Below are 27750 nucleotides of genomic sequence, written 5' to 3' on the forward strand. Positions count from 1 at the left end.
TAAAATGTTTTTCTGAATTTTTTTAGATGAGAATTGATTTGTATTGGAAGAATGCAAAATATATGAAACTTCAAAATGGTTTTCTGACTGCTCACCAACTGTTTCTAATCAAATGAAGTATGTTTAAACACCAGATTTACCTGCACAACATTGCAAGAAAAAATATGATTGACTTTTTGATCAAGAAACGGAAATTAATTTTGATGAATTTTGGGAAATATGAATTTTTTTAACATGTTTTAATACTTAATGCTAATTACTTTCAAGTAAAAACATGCTTGAAGTTACATAATTTAATTATATATATATATATATATATATATATATATATATATATATATATATATAATATAGTTCTTATTCTTCTGATATTCAAAAATTGACATAATTATATGATTGTTTCTGCGCTATGAAACAGATGCTATCAAGAATTAAACATTTTAATATGCTGAAAGAAATAAACGGTAAGATGAACAACATCTTGAAATTTGGAATATAGACCTTTTGTCATTTATTTCTACAGTTATATTTAACATATATTGAGCTCCATAAATGAAAGGATTGGTATAAATAAAGGGCTAACTATAATTGAATAAGCATATTTTTCCTATATATATATATATATATATATATATATATATATATATATATATATATATTATTCCTAGAGTTCTTCAATATATATCTATATATCTATAAAAGTAAACATGTCTGTGTGTGTGTTTGTCTGTGTACATTTCCCTACGCAATAACCTTTGTCAATTTTAAGTCTACAGACTCGAACTTTGATATACAGGGTACTAAGATTTTGGAAAATCTATATGATCGGTTTTCGGCCAGAAATTTGGCAATTAAGGGGTCAAAGTTCAACGATTTGACCATTGAAAACTCTACCAAACTCCTCCAACAATTTGGGGTATAAACACTTGAAATTTTAGATATAGGTTCCTTGGACATGGATCTAACTTAATAACTTGATTTGAGCCCAAAACAATAAATGTTAAGGTCATAATAGGAGTCAAAGATAAAAAAATTGAACTCTGCGGTCTCTACCAAATTACTCAGACAATTTCTGGTCTAAACATTTGAAATTTTACATAAAGGGTATTCAGAGATGAGGCAAGCTTTTTAATCAGTTTGGGTCGAAAATTTTTAGTTACCAATATATAAATGTATGTATGTATGTTTTCATGTCTGCCTAAAACTTTCGATAGAGGTGACGGATTTTACCAAGATCAGTATCGTTTTGAAGGTCGACCTTTCAGATGACAAATATCTAAAAATTGACTAAAAACATTAATATCTTCACCTTCAACTGGCCACTTTTCAACGGGGGGCGATTGCTTTTTTTGCTGATATTTTCTAAAGTCATCTCCTTTCGATTTTCTAGCCTTAATTTAAACCTACGTCACTTCCGGTTTGGCGGTTGTTATACCAGCAAAGACGTCAGGTTTTTTTCCCCATTCTTTTCCTCCTTCGCGGTACGGGTTCGAGCCTGCCTTCCTACTACTACTTTTTTTTTTTTTGCTCAACATATACATCCAAACACCCGGGCAACACCGGGCTGAAATGCTAGTATATATATATATATATATATATATATATATATATATATTGAAGAACTCTAGGAAGGAAATTCAAATAGAATACGCAATAACCTACCTTTAATCTATTGAGAGAAAAGGTCTTTTTTCTAACAGTTTTCTTAACTGGAATAAGTATTTTCAGGAAAAAAATGGAAGCAAAATGAAATATGTTTCTGACCATACGAGTTGCTGATTATGAAAACTGATCGAGTTTAGTGTTTTAAAACATAATGGAAAATGACTTGCAAGTCGAAAATGTTCAAATTTGAAATTTGAAACTTTCCCATACTCAGATCTTGTCCAATTTTTAGTATGATATAGAGGAGATCCAATCTGAAATAAAACCATAAAAAAATGTTGCAATGTTTTTTGGGGGGGTATTTTTTTTTTTTTGTGGTTGGAGTACTTTTGCATTAAATTGACTAGCATATAATGAATATTTGTTTCTCTATATATTTTAATCATATAATAAATTGAATATTATTTAGTTTTGTGGTTGAGTTGTGTTTTGAAAGTATTCTGTTTTAAATGTTATCTGGACGAAGGCCCACTAGTGTAGTTTATGCTTCTCAACCTGCACATGAATAAAAATGAACAGATGGTGATCTACATAGATTAAAATCGCGATTATCAACTGAATTCCTCATCTTTGCTCATTAAGAAATTGATGATGACTGTGAAAACAACTTTGCATTGCGACTGATGTTTTCGTTATATAACGGTTCTCTGTATCTGTTTGTTATCGTAGGATATGTAAGTTTGTCTTATGTTAATGGCATTAAATTAATGTCGTTTTAATGTTTTTCTATGGTATTTTGAACTTTTTTTCTCCATCTCATAGTTCGGTTCCATAGCAGTCTACTGGGCATAAAAAAAAATTAGGCAAGCTAAAAATAGTAATGGTTGGAGCATTTTTTATGGAGACATTTTTATTATTTGTATTTTGTTATTTCTGCTCATTAATCAACCTCTGCCTGGATTTTCCGCTCTATAATAAAGACCAATGTGTATTTATTTGCATATAAATATATTTACGTCATCACGTGACTAAAAGAACATATGTTGGACAAAATCCATTCAAATGTTTAGGGAAGGGAGAAAGCAAATAGCAAGTCAGACAATCCTCATCTGGAATGAGATGTTTTATTTCCTTTTCCTTTCTTCTTACTATACTATTACGGTTTTTTTTTTTAACTTTCCAATTTGAGACATGTTCCTCCTTTTTTTCACTTCACTGATTGAGACGTTATTTTATATTCATATTCATGTTAACTCTCACAAAGCATTTTTGTTTTTTGGCATTTATCTGGCACAGCTTGAAATTATTTTGTTGCGAATGCTACTTCGTTGTGTGATAGCGTTGGTGTATAATTACTGGTATCGTTTTATCCTTTTTTGTTCGAAACGGATATTTTTGTTGGTGGTTCATTTTTGATTTAAGTTATTTGTCGTTAGGATTGTGAATATCTCTTTTGTGAATTGGAGTTCTTCGTCACCAAGTTATGAATATCTCCTTTGTGAATTCCAGTGCTTCATTGCCAAGTTGTTGTAACCCAGAAGGGTCATTTAAGGAAAACACTGATATGTATTAGGAAAGGTAATTTATATGGAAACAAAACAGAATTTACAAAAGCAACAGTCGTATTACATACTGCTCAGATGGCGTATGGTCCCCCCTCGCCGAAATCTCACGAAAAACATTCGTTTAGCCAAAATCGCTATCAATAATTTCCCAAACTCTTTATCTGTGCCTAAACCTAAATGAACTGCACGCCTGTGGAACTCTCTTCCGATTGCCAGCTGACTACAATCTAGTTGTCTTCAAGTCCAATGTAAACAAGTTCTTGATGAACCGTCCCCCTAAGTAATCCAAGGTATAAAATTCCCACTACTTATGTTTACTACGCTATAATCACATTGACTAATGTATACGCATTAACCCTTATCCTCGAGTGTCCTCCAGGCCTTGATAAGTGGTGAATACAGTGTGTAAAAAAAGAAAAGAAAAAAAGTATGTTCGCTACACTGAGAGTCGGTGTTTCTCAGTCTATTTATACAATTCATAAGAGTTCATATCTTGTGGATGGGTGAGATCCCCCTCCCCAACAATAATTTAGGTGACAAACTGAACTAGCCTTGTTTCAATTCTCTTCTAAAAATTGTAATTAAAATTAAATGTTGCATATGTAATATTTATGTATGTAACATCTGGAATATTCCTTGTGAAATCGATATTTTCTCACTGCCTAATTATTGGGAACTTCGTTATTCCTATTGATATCAAACTAAACTATGCCTTTTTTGTTGTTTTTCTTTCTAATGTTTCATGTATATACATTTGCATTATAAAATATCACGTGTGTGTGTGTATATATATATATATATATATATATATATATATATTATATATATATATACACACACACACACACACTTACATATAAAAGACACTTTGTGAGTTCATTCTCTATGGATTCCAAAACGGCTGAGACGATTTTTTTTTTTTAGTTTCACACAAATGTACTTTGTGTTTGGGAGCATGCATAGATAGGTTTTGTATCAGAATGCCTCTGATGAATATCAAAAATTGATATTTGAAAAAATCCGATTAAAGCAGGAACAGTTCGAATTTGACCATAGTTAACACTTTAGTACAGCCTAACATCACAAGTGCAATTTAGAAATTTTATCGCTTCACACACACAATGACCTGGTGTATAAAATCAACAGTAGGTTTTTTGATAAGACAGCGGCGCATTTCAAATGAATTTTTCTGTTTAGAGCACAATTGAATCATGATACTTACCTTTTGCATTTTAAACTTTAATTAAAACCATTATATAAAATAATTTTATAAAATCAATAATGCGTTCTCTACAGTGCAATGTAGACTACAATGTATTGTAGACTAAGTTACTGCAAGGAGGCATGTGAAGCTTCCTCCAAATGCATCGTGGTGGGTGCCCAACTAGAGCAGGCAATCAATCGATTTGATTGAAAAATGGGCAATAAAAGTGTTGAAATGTGAAACATTCATTGATCCTAATTCAGTCCTAGGCAACATTGAGTCTTCCTACTAGTTATATATAAAAGACACTTTGTGTGTGTGCATGTTCATTCCCTATGGACTCTGAAACAGCTGGTCTGATTTTTTAAAAATTTCACACAAGTGTACTTTTTGTGTTTGGAGGTGTTCTTAGATAGGTTTTGTATTGGAATGCCTCTGATAACTATCGAAAAGTGATAATAAAAAATATCTGATTAAAGAAGGAACGGTCTGCTTTTGACCAAAGTTAACACCCTTATACAGCCTAATATCATAAGTGCATTTAAGAAGTTTTATCACCGCACAATCAAAAGATCCCAGCATATAAAATCAATAGTAAATTCTTTGATAAGACTGGTGTGTGTTCAAAATAAATGATTTTTGTATTTTAAACTTTAATTCAAGCCATTTTATAAAATCAGCAATAGGTCTTCTACAGCGCAATGTAAACTACAATGTATTGTGGATAAGTCACTGCGAGGAGGCATATGAAGCTTTCTCCCAGTGCACCATGATGAGTCCCCAAGTATTGGCTATTCCACTGATTTCGATGACAATAAAAGTATTGAAAACGTGGAACATGCGCTGATCCTCATTCAATCCCATGAAACGTTGGGTCTCTCTGCTAGTGTGTGTATTTATTATATAATGTAAGAACTCTACTCTTATTGTTGAGCACTAAAGTCGGTCACTTAAACTTACAAACACAGATCATGATGTTATAATCATAAGATCAATCTAGCCGTTTGTGACATATATGCTTTATATAAATCCTAATTTCAAATGTATTTCTCACGGTTAATATTGGCTGTGTGGTTTGTTCCTTGCTAATAGTCAAAGATGTCTTCATAGTCGGGTTTGAGTCTCCCAATCAGAACACCCTGCACTGATCATTCCTGAAAGGATGAAACAGTAGTGTCTATAGGTATGAAAATAATTATAGTAATAATTATATAATAATTATAGTAATAATTATATGTAGTTATTTACTTGAACATTTTAATACATGCTCTGATGAACTCATTGCACTTGTACCCTTTGATGTACCCATCTAGCTATAAAAACCCAACCCTTCACTGTTGAGGTCTCTGGATGCCAGAAAGCCTTTTATGCTGATAGTTTCATTCCTCAGACTACTGGACTTTGGAAGTCCCTTCCTGCTTCCTTGACTTTACTAACAGTGTAGAAGTTTAAATGTAATGTGAACAGACATCTCGCTGCTCAACCCCCTAATTAGTGTCTCTGGAACTACGATCCCAAATAGTAACCCCTTATGCCTTATATCAAGTGAACAAGAGTAACTAAAATAATTTAAAAAAAAAAAAGAGTAAATACCAAGGTTTCTGAGTCTAACTCGTAAGAATGCGTAGAGTGTGAATTGGAATTTGATTTTTTAAATTCTAAAAAAAATCAACGCTTTGAATATTGAAAAATTTTAAAGCCGGGATTTAGAGTTGGAATGATATTTTGGAATTTTAAATGTCAGTCAATGGAACCTTATGCCTTCCGACTCTGCAACTCTGTTAATACATTTCAAATATTTTCATTAAATATTAAAAAAAAATTATGGAACTTTTTGCTTTGACCTGTTGATAACATCTCTAACAGTTTTTTTTCTCTTTCAGGAGTTTATCATCGCTTGCCGTGCTTTATAATTAAATATTGTCAAGTATGTATCGTTTTTACTTTGTTTGAATATTTCTGATGCAATTTCAACATTTTTGTACAGTGATCAATTATACTAAATACTAGTTTGTTAATGTTAATTATGAATCTATGAGATTTTAAATATGCAAGCAACTTCTTGATCTCTGAAAATAACATTTGCTAACCTACAAACTCTAATACATTCTTTCAACATGACCATACCATCAAAGTCTCCTGGTCTGCACACAACTTCCTATACTGTCCAGATTTACTCTTACTCTGAGACCATCAGAACTAGTTACTTCTTTAAGGCTCGCATTACACATCATATCATTTCTTTCCATGCAACACATATCCTCAGTCCTTACCAGCCAAATTTCACCTCCATACATCATCATACTACATACACAACTGATAGACTCTTACCTTAATAGACAGTGGTAACACTTTGCTGGTTAGTAAAGTTCTTTATATTGTTCAGAATTAGTTTTCCTCTAAGGTTATCAGAACCAAATTTATCTTTAAAACTCGCATTAAACAACCATTGTATCATTCTGATATCATTTCTATCCATGCAATGCATATCCTCAACCCTCACTGACCAGGTTTCACCTTTATATGTCGTCATGCTGCGTACATATGCCTGATAGACTATTATCTGGTCGATAGTGGTAACACTATGCTAGTTAATAATGGTATAAGTTCCCTGAAACTAATTCTTGCAATCACACTAGCACCTACTCCATCTTGTGTTCCAATAGTATTATTAAGGTAACAAAAGTTCTGAGCAACCACAATCCAAATATATTTTCTCCACACGAGTTTTCATCCATCTTGATTGTCTTACACTTCTTGCATGCAAATTAGTTATCCTCTCTCAACCTACCAGTAATTCAACTGCACTTGTTGTGTAGCCAATGCTTGCAAGTAATCATGAATTATTCATCGATATTAAAAGAAAACAGAAACTCTATAGAATTTAACGAAAAAGAAAAATTATTACATTTTGTTTAATTATTCAAATAAGTAGCAAAATAATTAAAAAAAAAAAAAAAATTGAATTCAGTTTTATCAAATGATTTGAATCCTGTTAGATTTGGCATGATGAGGCAGGTGTATGGAGGATTAGTTTGAAAATTTGGCAGTTCCTGTCTCTGATGAGTGATGCTGGGCCAATGTCTTCTTGCTTTTCACCAAAATTTTTAATTTAATGTGGATGTTCAACAGAACATCCACATTAAATTAAAAATGTTGGTGAAATAATTACCTAAACATAATTAAACTAAATTATTAAACTTTTTTTACACTAATGATTTTACACTGTACATTATAGATCGTACATTTGCTAGTGTTGGGACGATTAATCAGAATCAGAAAAATCTTAATTTAGCGGGGAGTGTTGGAATTGGTATTTGAATCAGAAAATTTTAGCATATTTTCTAATACAAAAAAACAATCAATTTTAATTTTTTTGTGTTAATTTTCAATTGCTGATACCAATGATAAATATTTATTTATTTAGACGACTAGTAAAACTAAAACTATAGATCAACCCCCCCCCCCCCACACACACAATTTTATTTTTACGTTTGCAAAACTATGTACATATTATGTTTTTTTTAATCTTAATAAAATAAAACATCTCTATACTAAATATTTAGAGAGTTTAATAGAATCTCAATCAGGAATTTAGAACAGAATCGGTAATTGTATTGGAATCGAGAAAAATATTGCAATCGTTCCATCACTAGTATCAGGATAAAATAAAACAGAAATAAAAAGTATCTTTATTTTTATTTAATGTTTCATGTATATACATTTAGATTATGTAGTATATTATGTATGTCTATCTATCATCTCTTTCTCTCTCTCTCTCTCTCTCTCTCTCTCTCTATATATATATATATATATGACAATGTGTGTGTGGGTGTGAGTTCCCTATGGTCTCTGAAATGCTTTGGGCAATTTTGGGGGGGAAATTTCATACAAGTGTACTTTTTGTGTCTGAAACTGTTGTTAGGTAGGTTTTGTATCCGAATGCCTCTGATAAGTATCGATAATCAGAAAAAGTCTGATTAAAGAAAGAACAATCCAATTTTGACCAAAGTTAACACCTTTATACAGCCTAACATCGCAATTGCATTTTAGAAGTTTTATCATCACACAAGCAAAAGGGTCCAACATATAAAATCATTAGTAGGTTCCTTAATAAGACTGGGGTGTGTTCAAAATGAATGACTTTTGCATTTTAAACTTTAATTCAAGCTATTATGGCTCATTCCATGGAAAGTGGTCCAAAATCAGAATTTTAAATCCAATATTTTCTAGCATTGTTGTTTTTCTGAAAGACAGCACCCTAAACTACAAAAAATAAAAAAATTTAATTCTAATCTTTTCTGTATTGTCTGTGCTGAGGCTATAAACATCAGCTATTTATTGAAGTCAAAAAATGAAAGAATTGCCTATTTTTCAGGCATTCATTCTTACTAATAACATAGAATTATGTTTAATTATATTTTTCATGATTGAGATATATATAGATTTCAAAATAACTGAGGTCCTGAGTTTCTGTTGTTAATCATTTTTACATTAAATTTTTATAAAGTTAGCCCCATGTCCATGTAACACACGTGATGCTTAATTGACTTTTTTTTCTCATTCTTCAATAAAACTCAGAGGAAAAAATCCTTTCCGGTTATAAGCTAGTATATTACTGCAAACAAAATAATAACAAAAAAAAATCTAGCTATTTTTTTTATTCTTGAAAGAACACTTTGAATTTGTGTAACACCCGTGACGTCATGTGTATTACATGCCAAAATATCACTTCAAAATCTTCAATAATCAATGGATTTAAACATAATAACTAACATATTCATGTTGAAATTTCTTCCAATATCTACCATTGGTGAACTTGGTTTTCCGATCACATTCTCAGGTCGGTATGCAATTATATCAGCTTTTTTTTTTTTGCCAGTACCATTGGCCTTTTCTGGAATACTTCATTACTGATACTTCTATATCAGTATCTATAATTGATAAAACTTCACCAGGAAATAAACTTTCTGTTCAATTTTTTTGTTCTAATTGAACATTTAAAAAAAAATTCCATGCTAAAATAGGACATTGAACACACACACACACACACACACACACACACACACACACACACACACACACACACAACCATGAAATTTGAACAAACGTGACTTTTCATTCAAATGTTAGAACATCATAAAGTTGAGGTTTTCTAGTATAAAAATAAATCAAGATAGAAACTTCATTCAAAAGGTATATAATAGCTAATATACATTTTCTTTTCATAATCACACGCTTGAAAGAAAAAAAAAAGTAGTAGTATGAAGGCAGGCTCGAACCCGTACCACAAAGGGGGAAAAGAACGGGAAAAAAAAAACTGACGTCTTTGCTGTTACGATTTAATGTTTTCTAAATAATTAAAAATAAAAATTAAAAAATGTAATTCATTGCTGTAAACCACTTTGGAAACAGACATTTTGTTAGGAATTTACATGAGCGACACTTGCATGAAAAGTACTTAATTAAATTCAAATTTTATAACAAAAGTAATACATTGTTTTATTTGCCAATAATTTCAAACAGCAGCATTTGGTAACCAGTACTTTTCAGCTTTGTTGATATGAAATGTTTTTATTTTAAACTAGCATTTCAGCCCGGCGTTGCCTGGGTGTTTGGAGGTGTATGTTAAGCAAAAATAAAAAAAGTGGTAGTTTGAAAGCAGGCTTGAACCCGTACCGCGAAGGAGGAAAAGAACGGGGAAAAAACCTGATGTCTTTGCTGTTACGACCACTGCCAAACCGGAAGTGACGTAGGTTTAAATTAAGGCTAGACAATCGAAAGGAGAGGATGACTTTAGAAAATATTGGCGAAAAAAGCGACTGCCCCCTGTTGAAAAGTGCCCAGTTGAAGGTGAAGATATTAATGTTTTTAGCCAATTTTTCAATATTTGTCGTCTGAAAGGTCGAACTTTAAAACAATACTGATTTTGTAAAAATCAGTCGCCTTTGTCGAAAGTTTTAGGCAGATATGCAAACATATATACATACATGTAGAATAATCAAAAGAACTGTAGTAGTCAATAACACACAACAACAACAATAATAATAACAATAATAATAATAGCAGCAACACTTACCAAGGGTCCAGCTTATGCACAAGACTGACACCAGATTGAGCTGGACTGAGGGCTTGTATTTATGTACAAGCATATCCAATCAGGTGATTCAGCCAATCATAATCCAAAGAATAGACTGGCCCATGTGTGCACAATGGAATCTCCCATTGTGCCATAAATAGTTCTCCGTTTTCATGAGAGGTCACTTTAGTCTTTGCCAAGTTATCCACAACTTGAACGCTGACCGAAAGTCCACTACACAATCCAATACATACATATATTGGTAACTAAAAATTTTCAACCCAAACTGATTAAAAAGCTTGCCTCATCTCTGAATACCCTTTATGTAAAATTTCAAATGTTTAGACCAGAAATTGTCTGAGTAATTTGGTAGAGACCGCAGAGGTCAAATTTTTTTTTAACTTTGACCCCTATTATGACCCCGTAACATTTATTGTTTTGGGCTCAAATCAAGTTATTAAGTTAGATCTATGTTCAAGGAACCTATATCTAGTGTTTATACCCCAAATTGTCGGAGGTGTTTGGTAGAGTTCTCAAAGGTCAAATCGTTGAACTTTGACCCCTTAACAGCCAAATTTCTGGCCGAAAACAGATTACAAAGATTTTCATACATCTCAGTACCTTATATATCAAATATCGAGTCTGTAGACTTAAAACTGACAGATTTATTGCGTAGGCAAATATACAAAGACACACAGACACGTTTTCTTTTATAGGTCCTTGTCTAAATGTTAAAAATAAATTTTCGAAGAAAAAATAAATATTTAAAATATTTAATTTTTCTTTTCATCACAAGTTCAAATGTTGAGAAAATAAATTTATTTATGAACCGTATGGAAAACTCAGCTGGCCTTGTTGAGTTTTTTACACTAAATTACCAACGTCGATTATTGCTGCTGCTGGAAAAATGGACTCTGTCCGAAAGATTTCTACTCCAAAATTCTTATATATATGTGTGTGCGTTGAAAGAGTTAAAAAAAAAAAACTACTTGATATATTTTTTATGATACATACATGAAAAAGAAAAAGAAAAAAGGTTTTTACACTAACCTGTGTGCATGTTTGAAATCTTTTCAATGAAAATTGTTTATGCTATAAAGCCTGAACTTTAAGGGATGTTACGGTCCAAACCAAATGACCAATTCACTTAGGACAAAAACTAAGATTAAGAAAAAACTTTATTTTGATTGGTTGCCAAATTTGAGTATTTTCCCACTTCACAGAACTTTGGAAATTAACGAGAGTTCGCAAGGGTAATGCATGTAACGCTATGGTGTAACACACGTGACAACAAATACCTTAATTCTCAGGGGTTCAATGAGTAAAAATTTACAAAAAGACTACTGATTACTAATTAGAAGACTCCATAAAAATTTAGAAAAACACATTTTTATAAAATAATAAAGGCACAATGTTTAAAATATCCTTCCCATCTGAATGTAATGCATGTGACACTAGAAACAAGACCATTATAAAAAAATAATCATAGGTATGTTTTTTTTTTATATATACTACATGAACGAGTAATGCCTTTAGACTAAACAAACCAAAAAGAAAAGAGTAAAGTATTATAAGGGCGATTTTGAATAAATGTTATTGGTGAAAACCCTTCCGAACTGTAACACACGTGACATGTAATGGCCCTTATATGAAAATAATTTTATAAAATCAACAATATGGTATTCTGCAGTACCTACATACAGTGTCAAGCAGAAGTTTGTTTTACTTTCATCTTGAGTTAAAAAAAAGTTTTGTTCTTGTCCAGCAATACATAAAAGGCTGTAAATGATCAAGTTCTGATTCTCTCTTCTCTGATCTTGAGCACGAGTTACAGTGGAGAAAGAGGTGGCTGGTTACTTTTAATGCATCTAAAACCAAGCTTCTATCGTTACATTATCAACGCTCTTATCTCCATCTGGCATCAGTTGAAATGGGGAGGCTATATGTTTTAACAAGCTTCTGGGCTTGACCTTTACTCCTAATCTGAAATTGAACACGTACATCAAATTTGTTGCCAGGGTCACTGAAAAAATGGCGAGATCTTTCTACCGCTTCATTAGATATCTCATTGCAGATGCAATTCTCTACCTATAAAAGCCAGGTATGTCCAAGGATGGAGTACTGTTGCCACATCTGGGCAGGAGCTGGTAGAAAGATCTTATCCTGTCTTGACAGAGTTCAAAATAGACATCGTTATTTTCATGGCAAGTGCTCGCCTGAGCTCCAATCTATGGCCCCCCCCCTCGCCTAACTTTCACAAAAATCACCCATTTAGCTCAAACCAGTAATTTCCCCCACTCTTTATCTCTACCTAAACCTAAATGTAGATTCCATGAACAAAGCTTCTTTCTTAGAACTGCACGCCTGTGGAATTCTCTTCTGTTTGCCTGCTTTCCAGCTGACCACAATTTAGTCATCTTCAAGTCCAACGTAAACAAATTCTTGTTGAACCGTCCCTTTAAGTAATCTAATTTACCAAGTTTCAACTACTAACGATTACTATGATATTATCCCATTGGCTATTGTACACTAATTAACCCTTATCTTCGAGTGACCTCCGGGCCTTGATAAGTGGTGACTCCTAAAAAAAAAAAAAAATTTCTATAATCTATGTATCTGTGACGAAACAAAAATATATTCCAACGTCATGTAAAATAGATTAAGTAGTTTTATTTTTAAACAAAGAAAAGAAAATTTCATGAGTAACAAATTATTTGCATACTATAAATTGCTTCCAAAATTTCAATGGTTAATACATGAGGATTTGCTATAATTTAAAGCGATTTCAGAGTTTAAATGTTTCCAAATTTCTTTAAAATTTCGAAGAGTCACAAAGTAATTCAATTTTTTTCCCCAACAAAAGGTTAAAATGGCTTATTTATTTACAAAGATATGGAAATGCATTCTGGTGAAATTATTTAAAAAAAAAAAAACGTTTATTTTAGTGCTTTATAATTGTGTTTTTATAATAAATAATCGAATTACCATCACCATCAAAGCTTCTTATGGTGCTTCTTGGGTGCATGTAAACAGATTATAAAGCTGAAGTTTTTTTGTTTTTTTTTTTGACTAAGCAGTCATCACTTATCAAAGACCAGAGGCCACTCGAGGATAATAGTAAATGCGATTGTCAGCATGCTCTCATTCTATTGACTGGGTAGAAGTCCTAAGTAATTAGCAATTTTTTAAGTGTTGGCTGTATTGAAGATTTGAACCTTCAACCTCCAGAAAAATGTAACTTACAGTTAAATTTTACCGAGTACTTTTATCCACTATTTTTTCATGTTATAGAAATTCTTGTTATTTTTTTATTTTTTTGTGTGTACAATTTCAAACTTTTCTGCTAAACAATTACTATGTGTTGGATGAGTGAAAAATGATACGGTCAGTTTTCACTGCAGTGGCATTTATTTCGGCACGAATGGACATTAATTATGGAAATGTTTGTTCTTTGTTGTGTTGTTTTGTATTATTGTTTTGTTTTTCTTTCTGATAGTTGTTTGAGATTTTATATTAACCCAAGTAGTTTTATAGTATTACTACCTGGATCCATCTGCTCACTATTATTTTACAAAGTTCGTTCAAACTAGTGATACACATTTTATTCATAAGTTTGTTGTAAATTCAAAACAAAAAACTTTCTTTTAAATTCATTCATATAGGGTGACCTAAAAAAACAGGACATTCAATTGTTTTTCTGAGCATTTTACAGTCAACAGAGAAAAAAAGGCCAAAGACCCTAGTGTTTTAATGTGATGTTTTGAATATAATAAACTAGTTATGATAAAAGTTGCATTTCATTCGGACAAAACACTAAGAAATGGAGCCTAATTAGAGCTTTTTAGCCCGTTTTTTGGTTAACCTGTATAATGCCCGGCATTACCCGGGTGTTTGGAGGTGTATATTGAGCAACAAAAAAAAAAAAAAAGTAGTAGTAGGCAGCCAGGCTTGAATCCATATCGAAAAGGCGAAAAAGAAAGTGGAGATGTGTGTAAGGGTGTTGGTTGAGCAAAAAAAAAAAAAAAAAAAAAAAAAGTAGTAGTAGGCAGACAGGCTCGGACCCATACCGCTAAGGAGGAAAAGAATGTGAAAAAAAAAAAAAAATAAGTGACGTCTTTGCTGTTGCGTCCATCGCCAAAGTAGAAGTGGCGAAGGTTTAAATTAAGGCTAGTCAATCGAAAAGAGGCAATGACTTTCAAAAATATCGGCAAAAAAAGCGACCACTCTCTGTAGACAAGTGCTCAGTTGAATGTGAAGAAATTAATATTTTTAGCCAATTTTTTCATATTCGTCATCCAAAGGGTCGAGCATCAAAACAATACTGATCTCGTGAAAATCCATCACGTCCGTCGAAAGTTTTAGGCAGACATACATACATTTAAACAGATAGGTGAGATTTATATTATAGACTAGCGGGGGTACCCGGCGTCGCCCGGGGTGTTTGGAAGTGTGTGTGTTGGGGGGGGGGGTTTAAAAAAAAAACGATGTTAAACTTCTTTAAAAAAATCAGAAAAACAAAAAACTGCTCGGCGTCGATGTGATAAAAGAAAAAAAAAAGTTTTGGTAGGTAGGAAGGATCGAACCTTGAGGCAAAGGTGGAAAAAAATCCTGACATGAACCCACTCGCCCACCACGGCAGAGTAACAGAAAAGTGATTTAATTTAACAATTACAACTTAAATGTGCGATTGTAATGATAATGAGGTCAAACATATCTCACAGTGATATTTTGCTGCGAGGCTGTTTTTTTTTTTTTTTTTTTTTTCCCCAACTTTGGCTGTTTGTTTTCCCAATATGTTGGGGAGGGGGAAACAGCTCCCTATAAAAAGGGGAGTGCCCCAATGAATATCAATCGTCTGATATAAGAGGTTTCTTCCCCGCATTGATCAAACTTTATTGCTTTTCTGGACGTCCCCGTTACAAGAGATTTGATGCTACAGATTCAGTTTCGCTTTTATACTGAAAAGCAAAACAAAGACGCAGCGAGTGAAAAAAAAAATCTTGAAAATAGCGTGTAAAAGTCGACCAAATTAAAGATAGGCACGACCTCCCTTCATAACTCATAGATATTATAATTTAGACAGTAAGTTATAAGAATGAGCGACCAACCCGAGAACCACCACGAAAAAAGCCTTTACCAGACATACACAAAAAGTGCACACACACACACATTCGCTTTTATGTATATAGATTTACATTTTTGGAATTTTGATGCCAATTTATCTTTTAAATAAGACCATAAAGAAATGAAAAGAAAGAAGAAATTGAATCACCTAATTCAATGGTATGCGTATATATTGAGGGGAGGGGCTCTATTTTCAACTTACAATTTTTTCATTGAATTTAAACCAAAAAAGAAAATGTGGCGCTTCTAATTGGGAGGAAGTGCAGAGAGAACAAGAGTTAGCAGTCAGCTACCTTCTCCCCTTCTTAAATTCTTGCTTATGCCTCATATCCTTTTTTTTTCTTTTTTTTTTTTTCTTTTTTTTTAATAAATCGTTTTAATTAATAAATAATAACAAATAAATAAAACAAAACTATTGTATATATGTGGGGGGGGGGAAACAAGACAATAAAATTACAAATGAATAACACAAAACAATTATTTATTATAGCCTGCTTAAAAAATACTTGAACCTGAAATGTCCAAATATCTAGTTCTCTGCCACATTTGAGAAGATGCTGCTCAAATTAGTTTTTGTTTCCTTGGCAGACTTAAAGTCAACTTTGAAATTCAATAAGGAATAATCTTTTCTATTTTATACAGTCTCTTCCTTACAAAAGAAACATTTTACTAATCTCTCTCTCTCTCTCTCTCTCTCTCTCTCTGCTATCGTTATTTCCATCAAAAATGCTCAATTGATTTTGGTTCCTCCTGCTGGTTCACAACAAGAATTCAGTGAAATGGTTGAAAAGAAACCAACTTCCTCTGTGTGTCTAATGTCAGTTCAAATTTCCACAAACAGAGTTTCTTTGCGAGGACATTCTATCGATGGAACACATTGCTGAGAGACTGCTTCCTTACAGATTATAACATGGTCATCTTCAAATCTAATGTCAGTAGATCATAAACTGGCTCCACATTTAATCAAACTTAGTCCAGTTTTTTGTATCATCCTTCATTTTTTAACTGGGAATCGTTCCATCTCATTAACTCTTATCCTCAAGTGCCTTTTTGACCTTGATAAGTGGTGAACTATTAGTACAAAACTGTTTTAATACACTTTACCCCAGACTTACAATATGTTTTATATAGTAATTACACCAAAGTATTACATATGTATATTTTTCAGTATTTACTTCAACAGTGCTCAATACATGTATAAGGGCTTGGGAGAGCAATTACTGTGTAGCATATTTGTTATAAGTATATTTTTCTATTGAGATATATATACTGTTATCTGCAAGAGAATGTCTTGGGGTAGACACAACATCTATTCAAAAAAACTAAAAGAGTTAAAGAAAAAAAAAAGGAAAGAAACAGTAAAAAACAAATTTTTACAAGAAAAAAAGTGCAAGGGAGATAATCGGTTTTTTGTTTTGCGGTGTAATAACCCAGTTTGAGAACATATAATAACAAGAATTCAACCATTTCTTGCTGAAAAAAAAAAATTCTTTGTTTCTTTTTCTCTTAGTTTCCCCTCTTTGTCCTACTCAAAGCAAGTCCGACGACCTCGTCCACAAACTCCAAAATTCCATCATGACAAGTTTCAAGAAAAAATACACGATTAAACCCGGATCTCCAACTTCCAATGTAGACCCCCACTACCATGTCTCCTTCTGCAACATCAGGGGTCTACGTTCTAACCTTCCAGAGGTTGAAGCCCAATTACAGGAGACTAAATCAGACCTTTTATTTTTAAGCGAAGCTGGCATTGGACAGACTATTTCCCTAGATGAGTTCGTAATTAAGGGATACTCTTACTTAACTTCCAAATCTGACCCCTAAGATCGCCATGGGCATGGAATATGTGCCTATATTAAAGATGGCTTTCCATGTGGTAGGGACATCTCCAGAGAAGATCCTAACTTACCCTATATGTGCTTCCGGGTTGCACTAGCTCACACTACTGCATTTATATTTACTCTCTATCGCCCCCATAACAGCGGAGTTACTATCTTTAAAAGCATATCTGACAAAAATTGACCAAGTTCTATCAGCATATCCTTCAGCTAACATTCACGTATGTGGAGACTTCAATGTTCATAATGTGGAATGGTTGACCCACACTCAAACAAGACCGATGACGAGGGGAGGTTCTGTCATGATTTCTCCATTGCTTATGACCTCACTCAGATTGTTCACAAACCCACCCATGTGCCCGACAATGATGGCCAGTATGCGAGTCTCCTAGACCTTTTTCTCACAACTTGCCCTGAACTATGTTCAGTTTCCATTCTGTCTCCTCTTGGATCTTCCGACCACTCAATTGTATCAATTAAGATAACAATGAAATGTAATCAGTTCTCAGACGTACCTCTCCATCGTACAGTATATCGATACACTATGGCTGACTGGGATAGAGTCCGTACATTTATATCGGATCTACCTCTGTGTTCCATGTTTTAAAAGAATGTGTCCTCTATAGTATCAGACCTGATGTAATGGTTAATTGTAGGTATAGACCGTTTCATACCCTCGAAAAAGTTCCAGCAAAAACCTAACAGCCAGCCATGGTTTTCTCCAGAATGTGCTGCTGCTGTTGCGCACAGAAATCACCTTTTCCACTGCTTCCAACGTAATAGATGTATGGAAACTAAAGCCACTTTCAGGACCACCAGCAACCATTGTAAGAAAGTAATAAAGAACGCAAGAGAGTTATATGCTCAGTCCGTCAAGTCCAAAGTAGCTGAGCAGCAGCTTGGTTCCCACCAGTTTTGGCAAATAGCAAACAGAATCCTGAACAGAAGTGTGTCCTCTATCCCAACTATCATCAATAGACCTGAGGTAATCTCGTCAGCATCAGACAAAGCCAAACTCTTTGTCAAGAACTTTGCAGCTAATTCTACCCTTTGCGACCAAGGCCGCCAACCCCCAATATTTCCTCCTGTATCAGAAAACATGCTATGTGATATACAAATATCTGTACGTGATGTTGCCAAGCTAATCAAAAACCTTGACTCCAGTAAACCAACCGGCCCTGACGGTATTCCAATTATAGTACTCAAAAAACTTCAACCAGAACTAGCGCCCATACTTACAAAACTGTTTAAACGTTGTCTTAAGGAGAATAGTTTCCCATCGCTCTGAAAAATCTCATCAGTATGCCCTGTATTTAAGAATTCAGGTGATCGCTCATCCCCCTCTCAGTACAGACCAATAAGTCTCCTGTGCGTCATGAGTAAGTTGCTGGAATCTGTGTTAAATAGAGAAGTAATCAACCATCTCAGCAAAAATAACCTTCTTAATGACACACAATATGGTTTCCATTCTGCTAGATCTACAGCAGATGTGCTTACAGTTATATCTCATAGGATTAGCGAATCTCTCGGCAGAGGCAAGCTTTCCAGGGCAATTGCTCTTAACATATCAAAGACCTTTGATAGGGTATGGCATAAAGATTTATTTCACAAGATCTCCAGCTATGGTATAGCTGGAAATGTCTTCTCAATTATTAAATCATTTCTCTCTGATAGGTTCATAAGAGTAGTAGTTGATGGGCAAAAACCAGAAGCTCACAGTATTAATGCTGGAGTCCCTCAGGGGTCCATCCTGGGTCCAACTCTTTTCCTGATCTACATTAATGATCTTCCAAATCACACCCTTACATCATTTGTAGACATTTATGCTGATGACACTACCATCTATGGTAGAACATCTAAAACAGTAAATGACCAAGTTCTCTCCGATTCTCTCTCCTCTGATCTTGATCATGTTGTACAATGGGGAAAGGAATGGCTGGTTACTTTTAATGCATCTAAAACCAAGCTCTGATCCCCATCTGGCATCAATTAAAGTGAATGGCTCTCGTCTTCAGGAGGCCTCAAGTTTTGACAAGCTTCTGGGCTTGACCTTTACTCCTGATCTTAAATGGAATACGTACATCAAATCTGTTGCCAAGGCCGCTGGAAAAATGGTTGGATCCTTCTATTGATCCAGTAGATATCTCACTGCTGATGCAATTCTCTATCTATATAAGAGCCAGGTACGTCCAAGGATGGGATACTGTTGTCACATCTGGGCAGGAGCTGCTAGAAAGGACTTGTCCTGCCTTGATAGGGTCCAAAATAGACTTTGTGGCCTTGTGGAAGATGTCCTTTTCTCTTCGCTGCAACCTCTATCTCACAGAAGAGGTATTGCGAGTTTGTCTCTGCTTTATCATTATTTTCATGGAAAGTGTTGGACTGAGCTCCAATCTATGGTCCCCCCTCGCCAAACTTTCACAAAAACACTCGTCTAGCTGAAAACACTATCGATAATTCCTTCCACCCTATATCTGTGCCTAAACCTAAACGTAGATGCCATGATCAAAGCTTCTTTCTTAGAACTGAATGCCCTGGAATTGTCTTCCGTTTTCCTGCTTTCCAGCTGTCTATAATATGGTTGTCTTCAAGTCCAACATGAACAAGTTTCTGATGAGCCGTTCCACTTAAGTTAACAAATTTACCGAACTTCCATTACTATTGATTACTATATTGTCCTTTTGACTACTGTACACTCTTTAACCCTTATCCTTGAGTGGCCTCTCGGCCTTGATAAGTGGTGGCATCTATGTAGAAAAAAAAAAATTAGCAACATTTCATGATCTATAGATATTTGGACAGCTACAACTGAGTTTGACAGGTCATTGGTTTTCAAATGACTTTGAACAGTGCGGAGCTGTGTTTAGAGTGGTTCCATTCCCTGGTGCACACATAGGTGCAATAAATGAAGGATTGCACAATGTTCTGGATGAGTAAATCTTCAATAAAACGTCTTGCGGGATTCAGGAACAAATATGGTTGCTAATGTCAGAGAATGTGATTTAAAATAACTATCATACATTGTAACTCAGGCTGTGAAGACAGCCATTACATCTAACAAAAATATAGTTTCTCACTTTAATCGCTTTCCATTAAATAATTTAATTGAAATATAGGATCAGTTTAATTTGGAAGAACAGACGCATTCAAGATGTGATCACATGGTGGAATTCAAAATATTAAAAACAACGAAAAGCTCTTGTAATGTGTGCTGTTGATAAGATTCCCACCTTAACAATTTACCAATGGGGACTTGTTTGCAAAAAATATCCTTTTCCTGTATCCATTTGAAGAAATCACCAAAAAAGCAAGTTACAGAACATTAACCATATCAATGATAATACCTACAGGTCTAGCTTTGAGTTTGTTTGTTTTTTGTCAAAAGCTGTCCAATCTAATTCTAGTATTTCTGACTTTAATGGAATCCTTCTTACTACTGTTGAATAATAATAATTTTCATCCTATCTAAATGATAAAAACTTGTGTATGTCTACTTTCCTGGGTCCATGATTCAAATATTAATTTTAAAAGATTGGCATAGAAAACATATTTAGAATTGGATTCTACATCTACTTTTCACTGATGATCAGCAGGATACACTACTCTGCTGAGGGGTTAAGAAGCACAAACATGTGTAAATTATAGCATGGCAACTTTTCAATTTCAGTTTTCATTTTTGAGGTGTGAAAAGTGAACATTGCATCATTTATAATATTGCACTGCTGGACAATTTTTAAAGTATCATGAAATAAAACTGAATTAAATAACAGTAAATATGAACATTCAATATAATTCTATACATAATGATTATTTTTTTGTAAACAATATAGAAATCTAATTTAGGAATTCAATTAATGGTATTATTTAAAGATTTTAAATGGCTACGGGTTTTTGTGGAAACTCCTTATGACTGTTTTTAAATAAGGATACAAAAATTAGGTGATATATTAATATTTGAATGGGCTTTTGACGGAGGATGCCTCCAGGGTAAATGTTTTCGCATGCTTCATTTCCGTTAAAGGAATTTTCTTTAAACAATATTCTATTGTCAAGAGTGTTTTTTATACAAGAAGTCTGAAGAAATGCTGATTATGTGAAAATTTTCAAACGCCATAATGCTTGAAATTGTCCGACTAGTATGGAAACAATTGTAACTTAAAATGAAATACACTTTCTGTTGCTATCAATTCATTTTTGGAAGTTTTGGTTTTGTTAATACAGTATATATATATTTCACTATTTCTTGCTAGACCAGACAGGAAGATCCTCCTGCATTTATATTTAGAAGTCAGCAAGTATGCAAGTGCTAAGTTTGTGATAGGTTAGATTTATTTTTTTAATTTATTTACTCAAAGCTTCTTCTTTAGACGATATATTATGCATATTGCCTTTTATTATAGAGTGGTGGATGTCAGTTTTTGTTTTATTTTTCATACTTAAAGAATTAAGTATTTCTTAAATAAGTAATACCCCAGACAAATACTAATGAATTTAACTTGGAAAAATGAAAACACTTCTAACTGTGACATCACACATGAATTAGAGAAAACGTCCTGTTTCACATACTAGGCACTTAAGTGTAGACAGGTAACTCACTTTGCCTTCGAGCCAAAATCAAAATGTAGTATCTGTTAGGATGGAGGGGACCGTCCCCAGGCCCAGGGGTGGTGGAGTGCTGGGGGTGTGGACAGCCTGGACATATGGAGAGAGAGTGTGCCTGGGAGAGGAGTGCGGAATCAGGAGAGAGATATTGGAGGAGGGACCAGGGAAATGGAAGGGGGCCACCCAACAAGTGGTAGGGGTGGCCCAAAGCTTCGCTTTATTTGGACATAAACCAGATTTAACTTGCAGGGTGCATGTAGGTGGGAGAGGGGAGGTGCAAGCATTATTCGACACAGGTGCCTCTATATCAATGATCAGATTTGAAGAGTTCTATAAACTCGGATTTTTGGAGGAATTTGCTAGAACCTTTGGATCTACGAATAGTACAGGTAGACGGGGGAGAAATCGAGGTCTCAGGTATGGTGCACCTTTCTGTGCAAGTAGGGGAGGGACTCGTTATGCAAAAACTTTGTGACCCCCACTCTCTGTAAATCAATGATCTTGGGCAGAGACTGGCTGGAGTATAATAGAGCAAAAATCAGTTTCAGCCCAGCCCTACTAAAGGTTGGAGATATGGAGATATCTCTGGGGGTGCAGGGAGCAAGGGAGACTTTGGCCACTGAAGATCTTGTACAGGGAGAATATAGTGGAGGAAAATAGGGATATAGTGGCCAATTCAGACACTGAGTTGGGCCAGACAAAAACCGTTCAAGTAAAAATAGACACAGGTGACCACCCGCCCATAAAATTAAGAGCATATCGAACCCCTCTACAGAAACGAACCCTAGTGGAAGGGGCAGTTTGTGAGATGTTAGACGCGGGCATAATCGAGTGGTCCACATCACCATGGAGCTTCCCAGTGGTACTGGTGGACAAGAAAGATGGAGGACATAGGTTTTGCGTGGACTTCAGGGCTCTGAACAACATTACAAAACCACTAGCTTACCCATTGCCGCAGATTGATGATATTCTCGCTCTGCTGGGGAAGTCAACATACTTCTCCACTCTGGATTTAAGATCTGGATATTGGCAGGTAGCTCTGGACGAGGCAGATAGGGAAAAGGCTGCGTTTGCATGTCATGTAGGATTATATCAGTTTAGGGTCATGCCTTTCGGGCTCGCTAATGCACCAGGAGTCTTCCAGCAGCTCATGTCAATAGTGTTAGAGGGCCTGGAGTAGTTTTCTATGGCATATCTGGATGATATCCTTATTTTTTCTAGCAGTACTGAGGAGCATATTCAGCATTTGCAAACTGTCTTTGGTCGGCTGAGAAGACATGGGTTACGACTTAAACTACCCAAATGTCAATTCATGCAGAAGGAGACTAGATATCTGGGGTTTATCATCAACGAAAGTGGTGTAAAACCTAATACCGACAAAATTGAGGTGATCCGAGCGATGCCTGCACCCTGCACAGTCAAGGAGGTCAGAGGAATCATAGGGGCGATTGGTTACTACAGGCGGTTCACACCAAGATTTTCTAGGTTGGCTACTCCTCTGATTTGACAAAAAAATATGCCCGCTTCAAGTGGACCGAAGACTGCCAACGGTCATTTGATGCTTTAAAAAGTCAGTTGATGGTGGTACCATTGTTGACTTAACCAGACCTGAGTAAACCTATGGTCCTGTACACCGACGCCAGCAAGCAGTGTATTGGTGCTTGCCTTACACAGCCCTGTCCTGGAAAAAGTGGTCCGATACCAGGTATTCCAGAGGAGGCTCTAATCTATTTTTTGTCGCACAGACTTTCCCCTACTCAGCGGAGATGGCCTGTGATTGAGAAAGAGACTTATGCTATAGTATATGCCTTACAGAAGCTAGACTATTATCTAAGCGGGGCTACCTTTATAATTAAAACCGATCATCAACCTCTCCAGCATTTGTTCGAGGCAGAGTGGACAAACAAGAAGATCTATCAGAGATAGGGCAAGCTTTTTAATCGGTTTGGGTCGAAAACTTTTAGTTACCAATATATAAATGTATGTATGTATGTTTGCATGTCGACAGAGGCGACGGATTTTACCAAGATCAGTATCAGGGTCACTTTTTTCACCGATATTTTTGAAAGTCATCTTCTCCTTTCGATTGTCTAGCCTTAATTTAAAAATATGTCACTTCCGGTTTGGCGATGGTTGTAACAGCAAAGACGTCAGGTTTTTTTTCCTGTTCTTTTCCTCCTTCGCGGTACGGGTTTGAGCCTGCCTTCCTACTAACATTTTTTTTTTTTTTTTTTGCGCAAAAGACACATCCAAACACCCGGGCAACACCGGGCTGAAATGCTAGTATATATATATATATATATATATATATTATTAAATATTTTACATGCTTATAACAGCATTTCGAAGTTGTGAAAATCGCTAAAAAAAATGCCAATAACAAAAATCTTAACTTTATATATTCTCCACTTGTACTTGTAATATAGCCGATGTACTATATTGTAATGTATGGTTGATAAAATAAAGTGCAATCAAATCTCAATCTTTGTGCATATTTAAAATGGAAATACTTATAAATGTGACGTCATATGTCAATTAGAAGAGACGTCCTTTTCACCTACCAGGCATTTAGAAATTTAGATAGGCAACCCGAGTTTGCTCTCTACACTCTATCACATTTTGTTGATTAAAACAATCTAATATATATATATATATATATATATATATATATATATATATATATATATATATATATAATGTGTGTGTGTGTGTGTGTATGATGAAAATTATCGAAATAATATTTCAATGTGATGGAGAGATGAAAAATGATATGTTCATCAGCGTTTTGTTTTTATTTTCTTCAAATTAATCATTTTGAGGAAATCTTGAAATTAAGACGAAACGTTGATGAAAATATAATTTGGCGTGTTTCTTTTTCATCTCTCCATATATATTGTTCTGTAGATAAATGTCTGTAGTTCATTTTAGTTCATGTTTAGTAAAATAAAGTATGAGCAAATCTTTCTTTTTTTGTGCTGTATACAAGGAGCGTGCAATAAGTAATGCCCCTGACCCACTTCCAGTTGTCTGATCTGGCTGAAATTTTGCATGTGCAATGATTTATATCTCTACGGGTTATGTGACAAATTACAGCTCTGATCTAATTGTGGTTTCTGTTTTACAGGTGTTTGAACTGAGTCAGGTGTGAAATGGAGCCTGTCTAATGTCGAGCAATGATCCGGTTTTTGTATTTGAAAGGATGCACACCACAGGAGACTTTTGATGAAATGAAAGAAACCTATGGTGATAATGCCCCATCATATGACCTTGTAAAACGCTAGCATCGTGAATTCAAACATGGCCAGAAGTCTGTGGAAACAGCTCCCAAACCTGGTTGCTCCCCCCCTTCTGCCATTGATGAGGCATCTGTCCGTCAAGTTGAGGCTGCCATTTTGGAAGATTGGCGCATTACTATTTGCCAAATAGCCCAAGATGTCAAGATTAGTACAGGGTCTGTGGAAACTATCATTCATGACCATTTGCATATGCATAAGGTGTCTGCCAGATAGATTCCCAGATTGCTCACACCATTCCAGAAGCGAGAACGCGTCGAGTGCTCGAGGATGAATTTGGAGATGTGCCAAGAAGATGAGTCAAAGTTTTTCAAAAGACTGATTAGACAGGATGAAACCTGGGTCCATCACTATGATCCAGAGACCAAAACCCAGTCAATGCAGTGGAAGCACTTGAACTCACCACCTCCAAAGTAGGCAAGGGTGCAGCCCTCTGCTGGCAAGGTCATGCTCACAGTCTTCTGGGACCAGGACGGAGTAGTGATGACAGATTTCCTGGCAAAGGGTACCACAATTACAGCAGTCTATTATGCTTCACTTTTAAGGAAATTAAGGGAAGCTATCAAAATCAAGAGGCGGGGCAAGATCAGCAAAGGTACCCTTCTCCTGCAGGACAACGCTCCGGTCCACAACTCGCATGTTGCCAGATCAGAAGCACGGGCATGTGGTTATGAAATCCTCTCCCATCCTCCCTACTCTCCTGACCTTGCACCCTCTGACTTTCACCTCTTTTCAGCCATGACGTTGTTTTTGAAAGGAAAGCGTTTCCTAGATGATGCAGCCTTGATTTCTGAAATCACGTCGTGGTTGGAGGACCAACCTGGGATGTTCTACAAAAACGGTCTCCAGAGCTGCATCAAATGATAGGAGAAATGCATAACGCTGGATGGTTCCTATGTAGAGAAAAACTAATAACTGTGCCAAGTTTCGTTGCTCTACTCATATGGGAAGTGGGTCAGGGGCATTACTTATTGCACGCCCCTCGTACTTGACTACAAAAAGTAAATGATTTCAGCATAATCATGCATGACTCGGCAAATGGTCAGACGAGACCATTCCATCCAATGGTGCAACATTTAATATTCTTTGTGCATAAAATCCTTTTGGTAAATTCAGTTTAAAAAAAAAAAGTAACAGAAGACTTTCTTAGTTAGGTCACATTTAAAGGCTTGCTGAGAGTTCTTGAGTTAGATGTAGAACAGTGGAAGTAGTAAAGTCCGTTGGCAAGGGTAAGCTAGGCAAAATATGGGAGGAAGTGATAAGGATGGATTTGAAAGAAAAAGGAATAGAAAAAAAAAAAAAACATGTGCCCAAAGATAGGTTAGTTTGAAAGTCAATTTCTGAAAGTTGTCCAACACATGTCAGCATGCAAAACGAACGTTAAACTTATGATGATGATGAGCTACTTATTAGTCATTTCTAAAAAAAGCAACATTTTTTGTACTAACCTTATAGCTTGATCCATGATTGATAGGATCAGTAAGCTGTTTGGTTAGTCTATCAGGTTAGTCTATCATGTTTCAGTTTGCAAACTAGTAATCTAAATTGTTTTAATTTTGACATGTGCCATTTGATGGTTAGTACTTTATTTAAAAATTATATAGAATTGTTTGTGTCAGGCCTGGGATTTATTGAATGATATGTGAAATATATTCAACATTATAAAAGTACTTTCTAATAAGTAAATTTTGTTGTGTATTTTTGTCTACTTTTTCTTTTTTCTATACATTTTTTTCCATTATATGCTTATTCAATTTTCATAAAATTATAAATTCAACCTTGAAAAATTACAGAAAAATCGAAAAAATCATATTCCAAAAAGCACATAAATTAATCAAATAGTTTCTATTTGAACCTAGAAAATCAAATCTTATGAGTAAGCAAATTGAGACAATCTTGTGTCTCCATCTTGAAAAATCAAGAGCAGATAACTCATAATAATTCAAATTTGCGAGATCAACCTTGTAATGCTAACGATTTCACATTAATCGTTTAGAATAATTTTAAAATGATTTTCTTTATATAAAAAAACTACTTGATCAATTGATATGATTTTTGAAGTGATATTTTCGTTCCGTGATGTACATCAAAGATTTTTTTTTGTATTTAAAAAAAAAAAATTTTTTAGATTGAACTGTGGACGTGCACCAAAAGATCTTGTGAATATTTCTCACAAAGTAAGCATTAAAAAATCTAATGATTACCTGATAAACCAGAATCTGTGTTTATTTTGAGAATAGTCTGTTATAACAGATCGTTAGGTATCGATACATACAAATACAATTGTAGTTTTACAACTTAATTAACATCTATAATCTCGTTTGAATTATCTGCTTGTATTTTAAGTGACCTTTCTCCCATGATTCAGTTTCAAACACACAACTGCCTCTTAAGAATATCCATTTATGCAAATCTTACAAGAATAATATTGTGAAAAGAA

General features: G+C 34.6%; 1 protein-coding gene across 3 annotated transcripts in view; it reads left to right on the forward strand.

Moving 5' to 3' along the window:
* Positions 1–27750, forward strand: part of LOC145293111 (ras-related C3 botulinum toxin substrate 2-like) — a 229951-nt gene that overhangs the window by 147883 nt on the left and 54318 nt on the right. For 2 of the 3 annotated variants that reach the window (XM_080139490.1, XM_080139491.1), the window contains one exon: positions 6258–6301. The exons of the other annotated variant lie outside the window; for it this stretch is intronic. The gene's annotated coding sequence lies outside the window, so the exon portion shown is untranslated. The remainder of the gene's footprint in view (positions 1–6257; positions 6302–27750) is intronic. 3 annotated transcript variants of the gene reach the window in all.

This window comes from Euprymna scolopes, chromosome 14 (assembly GCF_053919585.1).
Source record: "Euprymna scolopes isolate OS-2025 chromosome 14, ASM5391958v1, whole genome shotgun sequence".
NCBI classification, from domain to species: domain Eukaryota; kingdom Metazoa; phylum Mollusca; class Cephalopoda; order Sepiida; family Sepiolidae; genus Euprymna; species Euprymna scolopes.